The following is an 18993-nucleotide window of genomic DNA, read 5'->3' on the forward strand; positions in this document are numbered from 1 at the left end:
GTCTGACTGGTGGTGGACATTTTTTGTAACCTATGCATGTGACATCCCGTTTTTCTTTCTGAACGTCAATGATGTGATCCAACACATAGCTAGAGCTCAAATAGCTGTCTAGCTTGAGTTGGATTGCCTCACTTTCCGTTTTTACACAGACCATTTCTTTTTGCATTGCCTCAAGACGTGAGATGTACAAATTAATGTCCGTTTGTTTTCTGGAAACCATTTTAGTCAATTCAGTTTTGTCTTTCTTTAATGTCTCAATCATTGACTTAAATTCCTTTTCATGGTTTTCATAAAACATATTGGCTTCTGTGCATTTTGAAAGATCCACAGTCAACTTCTGATTGTGGATGAATGTCACATCATATTTTTCTTGCAAAGCCTCGTGTTTGCTTTGCAATGCACACCACTCATCATTCAAGGAACCATGTTTGTCTTGCCAGTCAAACAAACTAGCTTGTAAAGCATCATGTTTGGCTTGCAACTCAGACATGTTTGCCTCTAACTTAACACATTTAGCCTGCAAGCTATCACAGTTATCACAGTTTACAGCAATGGGTTCATCGACACATACCTGACTTGAAGAACTGTAGACATTAGCCATAAAGGCTGAATGGAGAGAAGACGAAGTACAAGCAGCTTGGTCCACTAGAATAGATCTTCCAACACTTAGTGCTGCAGCTTCATCCAAACGTTCATCAATATCAGCATCAGCCGAGACACCAGATGTCTCACCCACATTCTCATCGCCTGACCCAGATGAATCTTCATCAACACTCCTGCTGTACCCAGAAGAGTCTTCATCTTCAGAAGATTCACCACCACTGGCGAAAGATTCTCCACCACTGGTGTTAACTACATCCTTCACAACTTGAGCAAAGCAAGCTGTACCATTAGGAGCATCACCACCAAACTGGATTGACCAGTCGCAACCTTCATCCATCTGAACTACAAGTGCCCGGTTGGCTTGATTGTTGACAGGCACTAATGTACGTTCATTATTCCTGTTCTGGTTCTGCTGGTTGCCCTGGTTTCTGAAGGGGTTCTGGTTTCCATGCTGTGCTGGCTTTGCACATTCCCTCTTGAAGTGACCCCGTTCACCACAGTTGAAGCACTTTACTGCTTGTTTATCAAACCCATACTTGGTGTCTCTCTTACTTTCCAAGCTGGTTCTGCCAGTACTTTCCATCCAATCCTTTGCTCTTCTCACAGCACTAGCAAAGGCCCACTTGATATCCATCAAGTCCATCTCTTCTTTATCTATCTGCCGATAGTCTTCCTGTGTCAGATTAATGTTACCAATCTGACCTTCTATCAACCCACAGTACGCGCTCACTATAGTGTTAAGTAGCTCCATGTGTTCCTTGGCTACTTCTACACTGACTTTAGAAAAGCTTGAAGTGTCGAGCTGTACTGTATTTGGCTTTGATTGTTGACCAGCAGATGATGTTCCTCCATAACATGCACGTTGTTGTTGAGCAGGAGGAGGTGGAGGTGGTTGGATTGGATTTCCAAATATGTCTGTGGTGGGAGGCGGCTTAACAGGAACTTGTATTGGATTGCCAAAACAATCTGTGCTTGTGACAAACGCCGTTTGAATTGGAGCATGTGAACCAGTTCTTGCAGACGAAGAGCTGGAAGTTCCATAATACATTTCTGGATTCTGTGGCAATGGAACTCTCTTCGCCTTCAATATTTCCTCCTGATCCTTGTTTTCCAAAAGCTGCACGAAGTCGTTAAAACTTGTAGTTCTCAACGCTCCGTTATACTTAAGGATTTCCAAGAAACTACTCCATTGAGGAGGTAAGGCATCAGCAAACTTCTTTACCACCTCTGCTTGAGTTGTTGTAACTCCAAAATTTTTCAACTCAGTAAGCAGGTGATAGAAACGACTTGTCATGTCTCCCAGAGGCTCCTTATCCATGCAAGCGAAGCTGTCAAATTCTTTCTTGAGTAGATCATGACGCAGCTGACGTGTTGCTTCATTCCCTACTCCTCTTGTTTTCAACCCGTCCCACAACTTCTTAGTTGTCTTGAAGCTGACAAACTGGTGATAAATATCCTTGCTCAAAGCCTGGGTGAGAATGGCGTATGCTTTCTTTTCCAGATCATACGTTTTCTTTTTATCTTCGGGAAGATCAGCAAATGACGCAGTCTCTGAAGCAGCAACCTCTATGGCTTGATCGAAATCTGTGGTGAAACGTATCCACAGTTCCGTATTTTGACCAAGAACATATGTTTTAAACCTCTCAGCCCATCCTGGATATTCATTCAAACTCATCAGTTTTGGGGGTCGATTCAAACTTCCTGTTTCGCTTTCGCTTAATAAGATACTTTGTACACTCGGAGTTTGACCCGTTACTAATGCCCATTGATTTGATGGTAAAGCATTTACTTGTGAAGATGTAGATACTGGAGATTCGGCCCATGATGGTGATAGACTTGTACACGTGTATTTTCCACTATCAGGAGCCGGTGTACCCCACCATGAAGGAGTAACTCCTGAACTTGTATATTTACCACTATCTGGAGCAGGATTCCACCAACTCGGATTCATGATTAATGAGCAAAATAAATGCTAACTGAATACTCCGAAAGATCACACAGCCGAAGAATCCTGATCGAAAGATCTGAGATCACAGAAACTTGTTAACAATAAACTGACCACAATCGAAAGACCAACTATTGTTCGAAGGATCAACAGTACTAGAAAGATTACTGTTGAATCTCGAACAATGATGTCGAAAGATTCAAGAACTCGAAGGATTCTCCTTTGAAAGATCCTTATCTTTCGAGTTAAATATCCTTATCTTTCGTATAGCTGACTTTCGAAAGATCACCCTTGTTCGAATGATCAACAGTGTTCGAAAGATCACTGTTGACTTTCGAGCAAAGGCTTCGAAAGATTCAAAATCTCGAAAGATTCACACCTGAAAGATCCTTATCTTTCGAGATAAATCCTTATCTTTCGAACAACTATCTTTCGAACAACTATCTTTCGAAAAGATTCCCTTATCGAAAGATATGTTTCGGACTCAGGAGGACTACTCGAAAGATATTTATCTATCGAGCTGTCTCTGAACGAAGGATGGTCTTTCGATGTTGAAAGATATCTTTCGATGTCGAAGGATATCTTTCGAATGCTCACTGACACACTGACACAGATGTGACGGGTAGGTGAAAAGGTGATGGGTTGGTAAGTCAACTTTCGGCAAAAGGGTATGGCAGACTGTACTATCTTACCAACCACGATTTTCAAACAAGAACTTACCCAAAATGGTAAATTTAACCCAGAAACCGGTGACCGGAACCTTAACCGGAATATTGCCGGAATTCACCAAATCACTCAAAAACAAGTTTTCAAGTTACCCAACCCACTTACGAACACTCCCGGTAAGTTTAAAACACGTTTTCCAGTTTAAAAGTGTAGAAAAACCAACAAAAACGGGTGTTAAACCAAGTGTTCAAACACACACCAAGAACTTGAAAACCCGGTTTTAAACAAGGTAAAGAGCCAAGCTCTGATACCACTTGTAGGTCCCTTTTTGTCGGATGACGAACCTCAAACCTTGTTATACTAACCCACTAGCGAGTGCGGAATCCAAGCTAGCGAGCAAACCGGGATTAAGCAAGTATACACACAACACACAAGGGTTCACCGATTAACACAACTTGTATTAATGCAAATGAAGGTTTCAGTTACAAGCACAATGTTTACAAATCTAACTTGTAAACTCTCAAAGTGTGTGTGTTTCGGAAGATGCTCTCAAGAACTCTCTCTCTTTCGGTGTGTGCACCTATGTAAACTCTCAGAACTCTCTCTCTCAGGTGTGTGTGTCTATGTGCATCTATCTTATCCGAAACACAGTGCATGGGTATATATACCCAGCACAGGTTGTCATGGTCGAAGGATTCGATAGATGGTCCGAAGGATCATCTTTCGAATATAATGCTTTCGAAGGATCAGCAAGGACCTCGAAAGATTGTCTTTCGAGGTCTATCTATCGAAGCATATCTTTCGAGGTGATCGAAGGATCTACATTATCCTTCGATCACTCATCCTTCGAGCCAGACAAATGACAACCAATAACTAACTGTTGACTGAGTCAAACCAGGAGGACGGTTGACTTGGTCAACTTACAAGACTGACAAGGACATCGTTTACATCGAGACCGAATACAGACAAAGTACAGACACAAGTGCACCAACACCTAATTGAATCGGTATAATTGTCGTTCTATTGATATATTCTTCTATAGTTTCGTTGTCTTTCATTCGTAATGCATCAAACTCACATCTTAGGGTTTGAAGTTTTACCGTTTTGACTCTATGTTCCCCTCTATATGCCTTGTGAAGGATATCCCATGCTTCTTTGGACGTTTTGCTTGTTGCAATTCGATCAAAAATGGTTTCATTGACTGCCTAAAAAATTATTTGAAGTGCCTTCTTATCCTTCTTCACTTTTTCGCTGTGAGCGTTTTGATCATTTTCTGAAGCGCCGATGGCAAGTTGATTGTATCCTTCTTCTACACAGGTCCACAGATCTTGTGATTCTAATAAAACCTTCATTTGTATGTGCCAATGATAGTAATTATGTCCCAATAGTTTCGGGATCTGGGTTTGAATTCCGCCGTTTGATGTTGTCATTCGGACGAACAGGAAAAATGATTTTTAAAGTGAATTACAGTAATTGTAATATTTGTAAATGCAGATCGTTAATACAGATTAGGGTTTAAGGGACATAAGAGAATTATGATGTTCTTGTAATTCGAATTGGTGAATCATATTGTTAATACATACATACATATATACTTGACGGTTAGATATGTAACCGCTGCTACCTATAAAAATAAATATAACTACATTTATGTAACATAATAAATACATTATACTAACTATCATATCTTGCTTATATTCCTTCTAATACAATCTACAAACGCTTGTTTGTTGTTATGCACCCAAACCCGACCACTATCATCCTGCATAATAAACCATGCCAGCAAATGTTTCAAAAACAAATGGTGCACCAGTCTTAACAAAAAATTTATTTAAGAAACATAACATCAAATCAGTCACATCAATGACTCCAACAAGCCCATGACTGTTTTGGCCATTATGTATCATGCTCCCAACTCTTTTGTAAGCCTGTAAGAAGCATTAAAGATTTTAAATTATAAAACAAACATTAAGCAATGAAAAAAAAATGCTAAAAAGAATACAGAAACGGACATAAAATGATATAAACTCGCCTCGATCAACCGGCCGTGCCAATATAAAAAAATTCCACAATTACCGTGCTCGAGGCCTAGTTTAGAGTGTCCAAGAATGAGTTGAACTGGTTTTTCCGATACAAAACCATTTTCTATGCTGGTCTAGTGTAGAAACTTTGCTAAAGGCCGGCTTTTAACCTGTTGCAAGTTAAGTTTATAGGTATCAAGTACATAGAGCAACACTTTGCGTACGTGAAGCTTTTGACTCACCGCGTGGCTTTCGAAACCTAAACATGTTGGAGCACCTCACACCTTTTTAAACCAAGGTATCAAGTGATCATCTTGATTAACTCATGAAAAAGAATTTGAAAAATGTACTTTACATACCAATGACCCTTGGACTTTTATCTTCATCCTCGGATCTAAGAAGATAACTTCTAAATAGGATCTGAGTGAATAGTCAAGTGGAACCTGAAAATCATGGCAATAAAGAATCATATTTAATTATAGAGTAAATTGCTATTTTGGTCCCCTAATGTATTTGTATATAACCAAAGAAAATCAACCATTCAACAAGATCTAAAAGTGAATATAAGCTTTATAACACTTGTTACCTTGTTGACAAACCACAAGAAATCTGGTACCAGTGTGGGCGATAGTTATCGGCTTCCTTTTCATTGAATCCCAGCTGATTTTGCGGCCACAGTATCGGCACTAGCTAAACCAAGTTCCTTCTCAGATTGAACAGATGCAGTCACTTAACAAGAAGAAAGTAGTCAAATCAACTCAAACCATACGCAGCCCATACCAGTTATCAACAATTTTACATAAAGTTACCAACAAAATTGAACGAAAACTGACAGATATTATGAAACAATTATGTCAAAATACAATAAGATGAACTTTACGAACACAATCGAACAAAAACTAATAAAAATTACCAACAAATTAGGTCAAATATCATAAGATTTAACTTCATGAACACAATCATACTAAAACTACCAAAAATTAGGAACAAATTAGGTCAAAATATCATAAGTTGAACTCTACGAACAAAATCAAACTAAAACTAACATAAATTACGGACAAATTAGCTCAAAATATCATACGGTGTACTTTATGAACACAATGGAACTAAAACTAACAGATATGATGAACAAATTAAGGCAAAATTAGAAAAATAGAGTGAGAAATCGTATGGAGATAGTGAGGTTTCTTCAATGATCCGGAAATGGCAGAGGTTGTGCAACAGTGAGGTGGTGCAACGGTGGATATGGTGCGATGGTGGAGGTGCCACGGTGGAGGTGGAGTAGCAATGAGGGGACATTAATTACGGACAATTAGGTCAAAATATCATACGGTGAACTTTACGAACACAATCGAACTAAAACTAACAGACATTACAAACAAATTAGGGCAAAATTAGAAAAATAGAGTGAGAAATCGTACGGAGATAGTGAGGTTTCTTCAATGATCCGGAAATGGTGCGATGGCGGAGGTTGGGCAACAGTGAGGTGGTGCGACGGTGGATATGGTGCGATGGTGGAGGTGCTACGGTGGAGGTGGAGTAGCGATGAGGGGATATTGGAGGCAATGAGGATGTGTTGTTCGGGGTTAGATGTAGGGCAAATTGGAGGCAACAGAGGAGGTTTAACTTCTTTTATAAATTTAGGGCATGTTTGGGTAAGCTTATTGAAACAACTTATTGACTTATTGGCTTCTTGGAAAAGTCAGGATTTTGTGACTTATTGACTTATTGGCTTTTCCCCCTCACATACACCCTCTTTGCCAAACATCATTTTAAAGCTTATGACTTTTCAAAAAGCCAATAAGTCAATAAGTTGTTTCAAAAAGCTTACCCAAACATGCCCTTAGTTGTATAATTACTTCTTTTATTATGTTTCCTACCAATTTGCTACCAATGCAAAATTTCCAACTGTTTTACGTTAATTGAATTTGCTATCCAGTTTTTCGGTAGCAAATTTTGGTGGCAGTTGCTTAATTTTGTAGTAGTGATAAATATTATAACTGATATAATTTTGGGTTAAATCCAGATTATAGTTATTACGGTTTATCAAAGTATATCTCAGCTATATTTTTTCTTTGACAATTCAATATATAATATTTAGTTTATTACATATGCAACAACATAAATGAAAATCAAAGAAACATAACGTGAATGATAAATATAATTTTATATAGCAAAATAATAAAAAAGCTATATTTTAATAAAAAAAACTAATGTATATACTCGATACGCAATCAATGGGGTGATTGCAGAAAAATGGTTTCTAAAAAGAAGATATGTTATTCAAGAAGGAAATCAACAGCAATTTGAGTGATAAAATGTAGGTACCAACTCTAACAATTTGATTTATAAACCATGTAATAAAATATGTATTGTTAGGATCTGAATTTCAATTGTTTGCAAAACTTTAAGATGATTAATGGAAGATGATACGTAAAATATTATGATTATTTGGGTTTTTTATTGTTAATATAACAATTACTCTAGGTTTTTTTTTTTTTTTTATGTTATGCACTTCATTAAGTTGTTGATACGGTAAAAGTTCTTAGCAAAATAATTTTTATTAGAATTTACTATTTTTTATAATATAGATAGTTATAAAATCTCTATTAAGAATATATATATGGGTGCTTTTAAGTCATTTACAAAACGTTTATTAATTTGCATTTCAATTCATCATTAATTTTTATTAGTTTTTTTAGAGTACAATATATTTAATAAAATGTTTATTTATTAGATACGTCTTGACTTCCTTCAAATTAAATAGAGCGTTTCAAATATTTAATAAAATGTTTATTTATTAAATATATTGAGCTCCTTATCTCATGATATTATGTACACTTATTTATAACTTAAATTGTATTAATTTATCAATTTAATTGCATTTAAGAATACCTTTAGTTATCAATTCTTTGACTTTTGTGTGAGGAGGAGCACTTTAGGAAATAATTGATGGCAAAGAAAATTTGTGAACGGAACATTGCACATGCCATCTTAAAATGTATGTAATTTACTTTTATGCGGATCCTTTCTCCTAATAATGTATTATTGATTATAGATATAGTTATAGATACAAATTTATTATTTATCAACTAGTGTAAGAAATATATTAAGAATATTTATTAACTCTTTAATTAATAACCAAATAAATACAGAATATTTATTAACTCTTTAATTAATAACCACTAGAGTTTATTTGTTTACAAACAAACCTTTGAGTTTTGATAACTTTTTTAGCTAGTAAATTATTCCCAAACCACAAAATTTTCGTGTTAGATTATTAAACACCTTAAATATTTTTCTTTTTCATTGCAAAAAGTTTAATTACTAGTGTTTGATAATCAATAATCCAACATATATTCGACATTAATAATATACCATAAGAAGAGCATCATGAAAAAAATACGGTGAATTCTTGGACATTGTATGACATTTTTTTTCTAATTTCATTGTCATTAAAAATTAAAAGTGTGATGGCTATAAATAACGCCTTGATGGTCTCTGAAACTCACAACTCAATATTAGTATAAAAGGAAACTATATTATTAGTATTGTGATCACCTAGTCATACTCCTGTCATCATTATTATAATTGTAAATAGCTTAATTCGAGTGATTTGGCCAAGATCGTAGCAATCACATGTTCTGTATAAATTGTATCATTCATGAGGTAATACACACAGAAGATTATTCCCTTCTAACACTCAAGACAACAATAAAAAATATGGTGAATTCTTCGTTTAAGATTGTCTTTTTAGTCGCGTTAGTGTTGAATACTTGTACTTTTACATATACTATCGCAATACGGGATGCTAATGCTAAAACATCAGCTTCAGCTACTGTCGCCGCTGTTGAAAGTTCGATTCAGGGCACACTTAATATCTCCAATATATTGCGGCCATGTAAAGACGATGATGATTGTTTTGGTTTTTGTCATCCTGGTGTAGCATCACTTTGTATTCATGATTATTGTCAATGTAGAAGAATTAGACATGCATAAGAAACGTATTATGTAAGGATGTTTTTTAAATAAATATGAAAAGTTTACTTTTTTATGATTTTTTTAAGAAAGTTAAAGTAACAAAACTAGCAAAATGAAAAAGTAATAAAAAAATATGATTTTATGATTCATTTATTTCATTAGGCAACACAAACATGCGTAAAGTGATAAAACTAAGGAGATGATTACATAACAAATAAACATACCCAATAAATGTCTCATCCTTAGGTAGGGTCGAATAAGGATGAGATAATGATTAACCTTACATCTATCCCTAAAGAATAGAGATGATGCTCTCAATGGGACCTCGACTTGAAAAACCTTAAATTTTGCAAATAATATAAAGGCAGAGTGTTATAAATAATTATATTTAGATTATCAACTCCTAATATAAATCAACGAGTTCTACAAAACTTTTCCCCTATAGATAGTTCATGTATTCTATTGTAAATGGCAGACCATTCAACATTAAACATCTCTTTCTATTCCAATATCCCTTCTCATCTTCTTGCTATATATTAGGCTTGTTTATAACTCGTTATCAGTGTGTTTGCTTTGGATCACACCATCATAAGATATATCAAATCGTCTAACTAATTTGTCAGTATTCATTATTCTCTTATACATAATGCATATTGTAATTCATACAATTTTGAGTTGTGTTAGAGACTTGTTTTATTCTTCTCTTTAATCTCCTCAAATAATCCAAATTATACACTACTAGAGAAAAGGGCTTTTGCTACCGCATTTTCGGTCGCAAAACAGTGGCAATTGCCCTTTTGTCACCGTTTTGCCACCAAAAACACCGTAAGAAATACACACGTAGCAATTGCCCTATTACCACCTATTTGCTACCGTTTATTTTTTTGCTACAGTTTTTGCGACCGTTTTGCTGCCGCTTTTTACTACCGTTTTGCTACAGCTTTTTGTTGCAATCGTTTTGCTACCCTTTTTCTTGGTACGGTTTTGCTACCACTTTTTTCACCATATTGCTACCGCGTTGCCTGATGCTACTCTTTTTGCCCTTTAATACCTATTTCTATGCCGTTTATATTCTTTGCAAAACTAAAAATGTAACCATTAAAGAAATTTTAAAATCATAACAAGCATCCAATAATGATTCTCATAACAAAAACAGCCAAATCAAAATATCACATAACCCAAGTACAACTGATCATGAAGAATCGCAAACGCCATAATAGCAACACTAGCAACACGAACAATCTGCACAGGCTGGAACATAGCAACAAAAACAGGCCCACCTTTCTGAATGCACCATGTTTGAAGCCATAGGAAAACGCCAGATGAAATGATACCCTGTAACACATATATTTTTCTGAATGCACCATATGTAGATCTAGTTATCTATATGTGGCATAATATGGAGCAAGCATTTACTTAGGGCGTATAATATGGTGAAACTTTCTTCCCCGGGCATGATTTTTCATTAGACGGGGTCCCTCTCAAAAACTGCCGCTATGACTATCAACTGGATCAACCCAAAGAAGCATGTGAAACAAGTGAATGAAAGTTTAGCCGGGAAACTTCTTGACAACGGGAGCCTGCAACAAATTTCATTTAATACATGAGAACTCATTCCAAAAGACTAGTTTGGTGGTTGAGGGAGCTCATTTGGTCTATAAACCCCATATTTAATACATAACTTTTATATATAACATAATATATTTAGTTATATTTATCAAAATAATTTATATATAATAATATATATAATATCGATATATATCAAACTAAAAGTATATAAATAACAAGTTTGTTTAGACTCGTGAGCCAACTCGAGCTCCATAAGTGGAGCTCCGACTTAGGCTTCTTAATAAATGGGCTTACTTATAGGCTAGAGATCGGTACTAAAAAAATATAATACTAATTGTTTTTCACTTTTACTTAATCACATTGACTTTTGACCTTGTATAGTTTTTTACCATCCAAAAACATGAATTGTTTTTATTCAAACTTGGGTATTTATTCAAACTTCATATTTCATGAAACAAATACATTAATAATTTAACAAAATATACTAACCATATCGATGCCAGCTGTAATACTAGCTAAGACAGAGTAAGTGTAGTTGGAATGAGGAGGCAAAGTAATTCGGTCAATTCCCTCCCAATCTGAGATAACAAAACCCTGACAAGAAAACAAAAATAAAGTTCACTTTAAAAGAAAAGAAAAAAATTATTGGATGTAAAAATATATACCTTGAAATTAAGCTTGTCCTTGAGGTATCCAGTAATAAGATCGCGATTGGCATGCATTCTTTAACCGTTCCAGCTGGAATACGACACCATGACTGTTGATACACCCTGGATACTTAGCAATTCATGCCGATTGGCCACGGTGTTATTTTCATCTATGCCGAGAGTCGTCCCACCGTCTGCCACAAAGTGCTTTGCACATGCAGCTACCTTGTCCCTGATGAATTATGATGATGGGTCATTTAAAATAAAGAAAATTTACATGCAAAACTATAGGTCTTAAGTAAAACTGGAACCAAAGGGACATACTTTCCAGCAACGTATGGGACACCGAGACGTGATCCTTTAGGAATTTCACCTTGCAACCATAGAATAACGTCGGTCATATTTTGAACAAGTTTGGAATCCTCACTGTAACTCTCGTAACATCAACCCCATCTTGGATCTCTGCAAACCTATAAAGAAATTTGCACAAGTTCAGATTTTTTGAAACAATATATTAACAGCAATATAAGTATTTCTTAATGTACTTACAACAATACAAGGGGCAAAAGCATATGGAATACCAGTTGCTCTAACTTCAGCTGCAGTGGCAGCACCAATTCTCTTCACAAGATCTTATGTCACAACTAGAACCGGATACAACGCCAAAGTAATATGTAAGTTTTACTAGAAATCGAATTTACCTGAGTTGCTTGAGACAAACGATCGATTTAGAAATCAAATTTATGTGAAGAAGATCTGAAACTGTTTTAGTCGCGATCGATTGAATTCAAATGTAGATCAGGTTTGTACCGCACTCCACCTTTTTTCTACACTACAAATACCAAGACTTGTAAGATTAAAGCCATTTTATACAATATATATGATGTAAATATTTTGAGTTCTCGCAATCTGTAACAAAACTTAGAAATAAATGCAATGAGACTTACCACATTGACCTTGTCGACAGTGTTGTCCAAGTACTCATCTGCCTTTTCACTAAGCCAATCCTCAAGCAAAGCATAAGGTTCACAATCTATTGAGATTAGAATTCAGATTAGGGTTTAAGGGACATAAGAGAATGATGATGTTCTTGTTATTCGAATTGGTGAATCATATTGTTAATACATACATACATATATACTTGACGGTTAGATATGTAACCGCCACTACCTATAAAAATAAATATACCTACATTTATGTAACATAATAAATACATTATACTAACTATCATATCTAGCTTATATTCCTTCTAATACCCTCCCGTAAGCTAGATAGCAGCAACATGTAGGAGTCCTTTGATACGGCTGAAGTCCTTTGGTTGCAGTGCTTTGGTTAGAATGTCTGCAGCTTGATCTTTCGTTGTTCAGAACCTGACTTCAACTTCATCTTCCTTGACAAGATCTCGAATGAAATGATACTTCACTCTAATATGTTTGCTTTTTCCATGATAGACAGGATCTTTAGCTAGACAAATTGTGGATTTGTTATCACAGAAGATTACCTGTGGGCAATTCATATTCATTTGAAGTTCATTGAGAATTCCCTTTATCCAGAGTGCCTGGCATCCAGCCATTGATAATGCTATATATTCAGCTTAGGTTGAAGATAAGGCAACAACCTTTTGTTTTTTAGATTGCCATGCAATTGCTCCTGTTCCTAAATGAAATACATATCCTGAGGTACTTTTACTATCATGTACATTCCCAGCAATTTCCCTGTCACTATAACCAACCAATTTCCCTTTACTTCCCTTAGCGTAGATGATTCCATGGTTTATTGTCCCTTTTATGTACCTTAAAATTCTTTTCCCGGCTTCCCAGTGACTTTTCTTCGGTTTCTCCATAAATCGGCTAATCTTACTAACAGCAAACATTATATCAGGCCGTGTATTCGTCAAGTACATAAGACATCCCACTAGGCTTCTATATAAATTCTGATCCACTTCATCTTCAGGATCATTCTTGGATAATCGCTGACCATATTACATAGGAGTAGAGATTATATTACACCTTTCCATATTGAATTTTTTTAGCAAACCCTTTGCATATTTCTGCTGTGATAATGTGATATTTCCACCTTCATACTTGACCTCCATGCCTAAGAAATAGTGCAAAATTCCCAGGTCAGTCATCTCGAATTCTTTCTTCATTGAATCTTTGAGTTGGTTTATCATGTTTAGTGAATCACTAGCTATAATAAGGTCATCAACATACAGGCAGATCACCATCCTCCAAGTTTTTGTGTTCTTAATAAACAGTGTGTTCGTATACACATTTCTTGAACCCATTTGAGCCAAAAAATTTATCTATCCTGCTCTGCCATGCCCTTGGGGCTTGTTTTAGCCCATATAGGGCTTTCTTGAGATGGCATACCTTTCGTTCTTCTCCCATTTTAATATATCCCTCTGGTTGTTCCGTATATATCTCTTCACTTAGATTTCCATTTAAAAACGTTGTTTTAACATCCATTTGATGTAGATGCCAACCATTCCGTGCTGCTAAGGCCAATATTAGTCTGACTGTGTCAAACTGTATGACAGGTGCGAAGACATCTTGATAATCCACTCCATACTTTTGATTGTAACCCTTTGCCACTAATCTCGCTTTTTACTTACTCACATTTCCATGCTCATCATATTTTAATTTATGAATCCATTTAACCCCAATGGGTTTTTGATCATTTGAAGGATCAGCCAATTCCCCGGTTTCATTTCTTTGAATTGACTCCATTTCCTTGTCCATTGCTTCTATCTACTTGTTATCTTTATGGGCTTCTCTATACGTGGTAGGGTCTGCATTGGCATATAACACGAAATTTGCTGCATCTCCAGTTGAAAACTGATCATTATATAAGTCATCAACTTGTTCCTGTGTAAGTGGTTCCGAATCAACATATACATATGTGAGACTTCGTTTTCTCCGATACATAAGTGAATGATGATGTTTAAGGGACATAAGAGAATGATGATGTTCTTGTTATTCAAATTAGTGAATCATATTGTTAATACATACATACATATATACTTGACGGTTAGATATGTAACCGCCACTACCTATAAAAATCAATATAACTACATTTATGTAATATAATAAATACATTATACTATCATATCTAGCTTATCTTCCTTCTAATACAATCTACAAACGCTTGTTTGTTGTTATGCACCCAAACCCGACCACTATCATCCTGCATAATAAACCATACCAGCAAAAATTTCAAAAACAAATGGTGCAACAGTCTTAACAAAAAGTTTTTTTAAGAAACATACCATCACATCAGTCACATCAATGACTCCAACAAGCCCATGACTGTTTTCGCCATTATGTATCATGCTCCCAACTCTTTTGTAAGCCTGTAAGAAGCATTAAAGATTTTAAATTATAAAACAAACATTAAGAAAAAAAGAATGCTAAAAACAATACAGAAACGAACATAAAATGATATAAACTCGCCTCGATAGGTCAACCGGCCGTGCCAATATAAAAAAATTCCACAATTACCCTGCTCCAGGTCTAGTTGAGAGTGTCCAAGAATGAGCTGAACTGGTTTTTCCGATACAAAACCATTTTCTATGCTAGTCTTGTTTAGAAACTTTGCTAAAGGCCGGCTATTAACCTGTTGCAAGTTAAGTTTATAGGTATCAAGCGTGGTTTAAAAGGCTAAAATGTACAAACAAATGAGACAGATGCAACTTCCGTTTGTACATAGAGCAACACTTTGCGTACGTGAAGCTCTCGCCTCACCGCGTGGCTTTCGAAACCTAAACACGTTAGAGCACCTCACACCTTTTTAAACCAAGGTATCAAGTGATCATCTTGATTAACTCATGAAAAAGAACTTGAAAATGTACTTTACATACCAATGACCCTTGCACTTTTATCTTCATCATCGGATCTAAGAAGATAACTTCTAAATAGGATCTGAGTGAATAGTCAAGTGGAACCTGAAAATCATGGCAATAAAGAATCATATTTAATTATAGAGTAAAACGCTATTTTCGTCCCCTAATGTATTTGTATATAACCAAAGAAAATCAACCATTCAACAAGATCTAAAAGTGAATATAAGCTTTATAACACTTGTTACCTTGTTGACAAACCACAAGAAATCTGGTTCCAGTGTGGGCGATAGTTATCGGCTTCCTTTTCATTGAATCCCAGCTGATTTTGCAGCCACAATATCGGCACTAGCTAAACCAAGTTCCTTCTCAGTTTGAACAGATGCAGTCACTTAACAACAAGAAAGTAATCAAATCAACTCAAACCATACGCAGCCCATACCAGTTATCAACAATTTTACATAAAGTTACCAACAAAATTGAACGAAAACTGACAGAAATTATGAAAAGATTATGTCAAATACAATAAGATGAACTTTACGAACACAATCGAACAAAAACTAATAATAATTACCAACAAATTAGGTCAAGTATCATAAGATTTAACTTAATGAACATAATCATACTAAAACTACCAAAAATTAGGAACAAATTAGGTCAAAATATCATACGTTGAACTCTACGAACAAAATCGAACTAAAACTAACATAAATTACGGACAAATTAGCTCAAAATATCATACGATGAACTTTACCAACACAATCGAACTAAAACTAACAGATATTACCAACAAATTATGGCAAAATTAGAAAAATAGAGTGAGAAATCGTACGGAGATAGTGAGGTTTCTTCAATGATCCGGAAATGGCGGAGGTTGTGCAACAGTGAGGTGGTGCGACGGTGGATATGGTGCGATGGTGGAGGTGCTACAGTGGACATGCTACGGTGGAGGTGGAGTAGGGATGAGGGGACATAAATTACGGACAATTAGGTCAAAATATCATACGGTGAACTTTACAAACACAATCGAACTAAAACTAATAGATATTACAACAAATTAGGGCAAAATTAGATTTATAGAGTGAGAAATCGTACGGAGATTGTGAGGATTCTTCAATGATCCGGAAATGGTGCGATGGCGGAGGTTGGGCAACAGTGAGGTGGTGCGACGGTGGATATGGTGCGATGGTGGAGTTGCTACGGTGGACATGCTACGGTGGAGGTGGAGTAGCGATGAGGGGAAATTGGAGGCAATGAGGATGAGTTGTTCGGGGTTAGATGTAGGGCAAATTGGAGGCAACAGAGGTGGTTTAACTTCTTTTATAAATTTAGTTGTATAATTACTACTTTTATTATGTTTCCTACCAATTTGCTACCAATGCAAAATTTCCAACTGTTTTACGTTAATGAATTTGCTATCCAGTTTTTCTCGATAGCAAATTTTGGTCGCAGTTGCTTAATTTTGTAGTAGTGATAAATAGTATAACTGATATAATTTTGGGTTAAATCGAGATTATAGTTATTATGGTTTATCAAAGTATATCTCAGCAATATTTTTTCTTTGACAATTCAAACTATAATATTTAGTTTATTACATATGCAACAACATAAATGAAAATCAAAGAAACATAACGTGAATGATAAATATAATTTTGTATACCAAAATAATAAAAAAAATGTTATATTTTAATAAAAAAAACTAATGGATATACTTGATATGCAATCAATGGGGTGATTGCAGAAATGGCTTCTCAAAAGAAGATATGTTATTTAAGAAGGAAATCAACAACAATTTTGAGTGATAAAATGTAGGTACCAACTCTAACAATTTGATTTATAAACTATGTAATAAAATATGTATTGTTAAGATCTGAATTCAATTGTTTGCAAAAGTTTAAGATGATTAATGGAAAATGATAAGTAAAATATTATGATTATTTGGGTTTTTTATTGTTAATATAACAATTACTCTAGTTTTTTTTTTTTTTTTGTTATGCACTTCAATAAAGTTGTTGATACGGTAAAAGTTCTTAGCAAAATAAATTTTATTAGAATTTACTAATTTATAATATAGATGGTTATAAAATCTTTGTTAAGAGTACATATATGGGTGCTTCTAAGTCATCTACAAAACGTTTATTAATTTACATTTCAATTCATCATTAATTTTTTATTAGTTTTTTTAGAGTACAATATATTTAATAAAATGTTTATTTATTAGATACGTCTTGATTTCCTTTAAATTAAATAAAGTGTTTCAAATATTTAATAAAATGTTTATTTAATAAATATATAGAGCTCGTTATCTCATTATGTGTACACTTATTTATAACTTAAATTGTATTAATTTATCAATTTAATTGCATTTAAGAATACCTTTAATTATCAATTCTTTGACTTTTTTGTGAGGAGGAGCACTTTAGAAAATAGTTGATGGCAAAGAAAATTTGTGAACGAAACATTGCACATGCCATATAAAAATATGTGTAATTTACTTTTATGAGGATCCTTTCTCCTAATAATGTATTATTGATTATAGATGTAGTTATAGTGGGTGAAGATACAATAGAAAGTTTATTTGGCTAAGAAGGCTAGAAATTGATCTTTACCATTCATTTAGTTTAGTTAATGAAGAGGTAAGATTAAATGAGGGAAATTGAAGGTAAGAAAAGAGGCGCGTGAGTTTGTTTAGGGGTGTTTTAGTCAATCCAAGCCAATAGTTTATCTCTCCTCCAATTCCTCCCATTTTTTAAACATTAATAACTCTTTCATACGACGTTACTTTTTTATAAAAATTGCACCAAAAAAACGAGCGTTTTTTAATCTTTAAAACGAGTATACTATTGCTATATTTTCGGAAAAAAAATTGAAAACCCAGTTGCGTAAAACGCAATCGAAAAAAAACCTAAAAATGACATTTTTCTAAAACGCAATGCACCAAAAACACAAAGAAATGTCTTATTTGTAAAACGCAATGGCCAGAAAACACAAAGAAATGTCTTAATTCTAAAACGCAATAGCCTAAAAACTCAAAAGAAAGTGTAGTTTCTAAAACGCAATGGACTGATACCTAAAACGCAATGTGTCACACCCCCAAAATCCACCCGCGGAGTACCATCGCTTGGGAGCGTGACTGACCAGGATCAAGCCATCAATCATATCAAACATAGCATTTAATATAAAAGTAATTAATGTAAATCATCATGACATGATTGATGTTTCAAAACCACACATCGTTTAAGTAGCGGAAGCATAGTATGTAATCTCAAAATAATTATAAGTTCGAATAACGTTCATGAATCCAAATCCCACAACGACCTGCTCCTCCCTGTGCAAGCTCCATAAAATACCTAAGGTCCTGCAAGGCATGCAGCAAATAATCAACAAACTAGTTGAGCGAGTTCACAGAAAGTAAGTTCATAACATAATGCATAAGTATAGCTAGTGGGGGCTTCCCATACTAGTGTGTACTAAAGGTGGGGGCTTCCCAAACCTTGTGTTCATAAAACTGGTGGGGGCTTCCCATGTTTATCCTGGCCAATGAGGGCTTCTCATTAACGGTACTTACTAGACTAACTTCCGACCATGTGTTCTTCTTTACCGAGAACAGGAAAACGTACAGGGTCACGTAGGCTTTACGTGACGTGCCCTTCCCCGAGGACATGGTACGCGTGGGGGCTACGTAGGCTTTACGCAGCGTGGCCTTCCGACCTGGAAGCCAGC

At 35.2% G+C, this 18993-nt stretch overlaps 1 long non-coding RNA gene and 1 other non-coding gene across 6 annotated transcripts in view; both read right to left on the minus strand.

Annotated features, from left to right (window-relative positions):
• LOC110899315 overlaps positions 1-16600 on the minus strand; it is a 35644-nt gene extending 19044 nt beyond the window's left edge. Inside the window, exons 1-11 of the transcript XR_004877607.1 lie at positions 16366-16600; positions 16103-16210; positions 15292-15375; positions 14933-15217; positions 14701-14784; positions 12380-12465; positions 12134-12259; positions 11982-12053; positions 11757-11902; positions 11451-11664; positions 11275-11379 (exon numbers count right to left, since the gene is read on the minus strand). This is a non-coding gene — a transcript (beta-glucosidase BoGH3B). The remainder of the gene's footprint in view (positions 1-11274; positions 11380-11450; positions 11665-11756; positions 11903-11981; positions 12054-12133; positions 12260-12379; positions 12466-14700; positions 14785-14932; positions 15218-15291; positions 15376-16102; positions 16211-16365) is intronic.
• Positions 4840-6862, minus strand: LOC110899316. Of its 5 annotated transcripts, none has more exons than XR_004877616.1 (5): positions 6657-6862; positions 5822-5964; positions 5478-5678; positions 5291-5405; positions 4840-5142 (listed from the first exon to the last, which is right to left on the minus strand). It is a non-coding gene; the product is annotated as an uncharacterized LOC110899316 (long non-coding RNA). The 5 variants fall into 5 exon arrangements; XR_004877615.1 differs by having other exon boundaries at positions 5227-5405; XR_004877614.1 differs by having other exon boundaries at positions 5227-5678; positions 5822-5938.
• Positions 16601-18993: the final 2393 nt, after the last annotated feature.

The sequence above is a fragment of the Helianthus annuus genome, chromosome 13 (assembly GCF_002127325.2).
Source record: "Helianthus annuus cultivar XRQ/B chromosome 13, HanXRQr2.0-SUNRISE, whole genome shotgun sequence".
NCBI classification, from domain to species: Eukaryota; Viridiplantae; Streptophyta; class Magnoliopsida; order Asterales; family Asteraceae; genus Helianthus; species Helianthus annuus.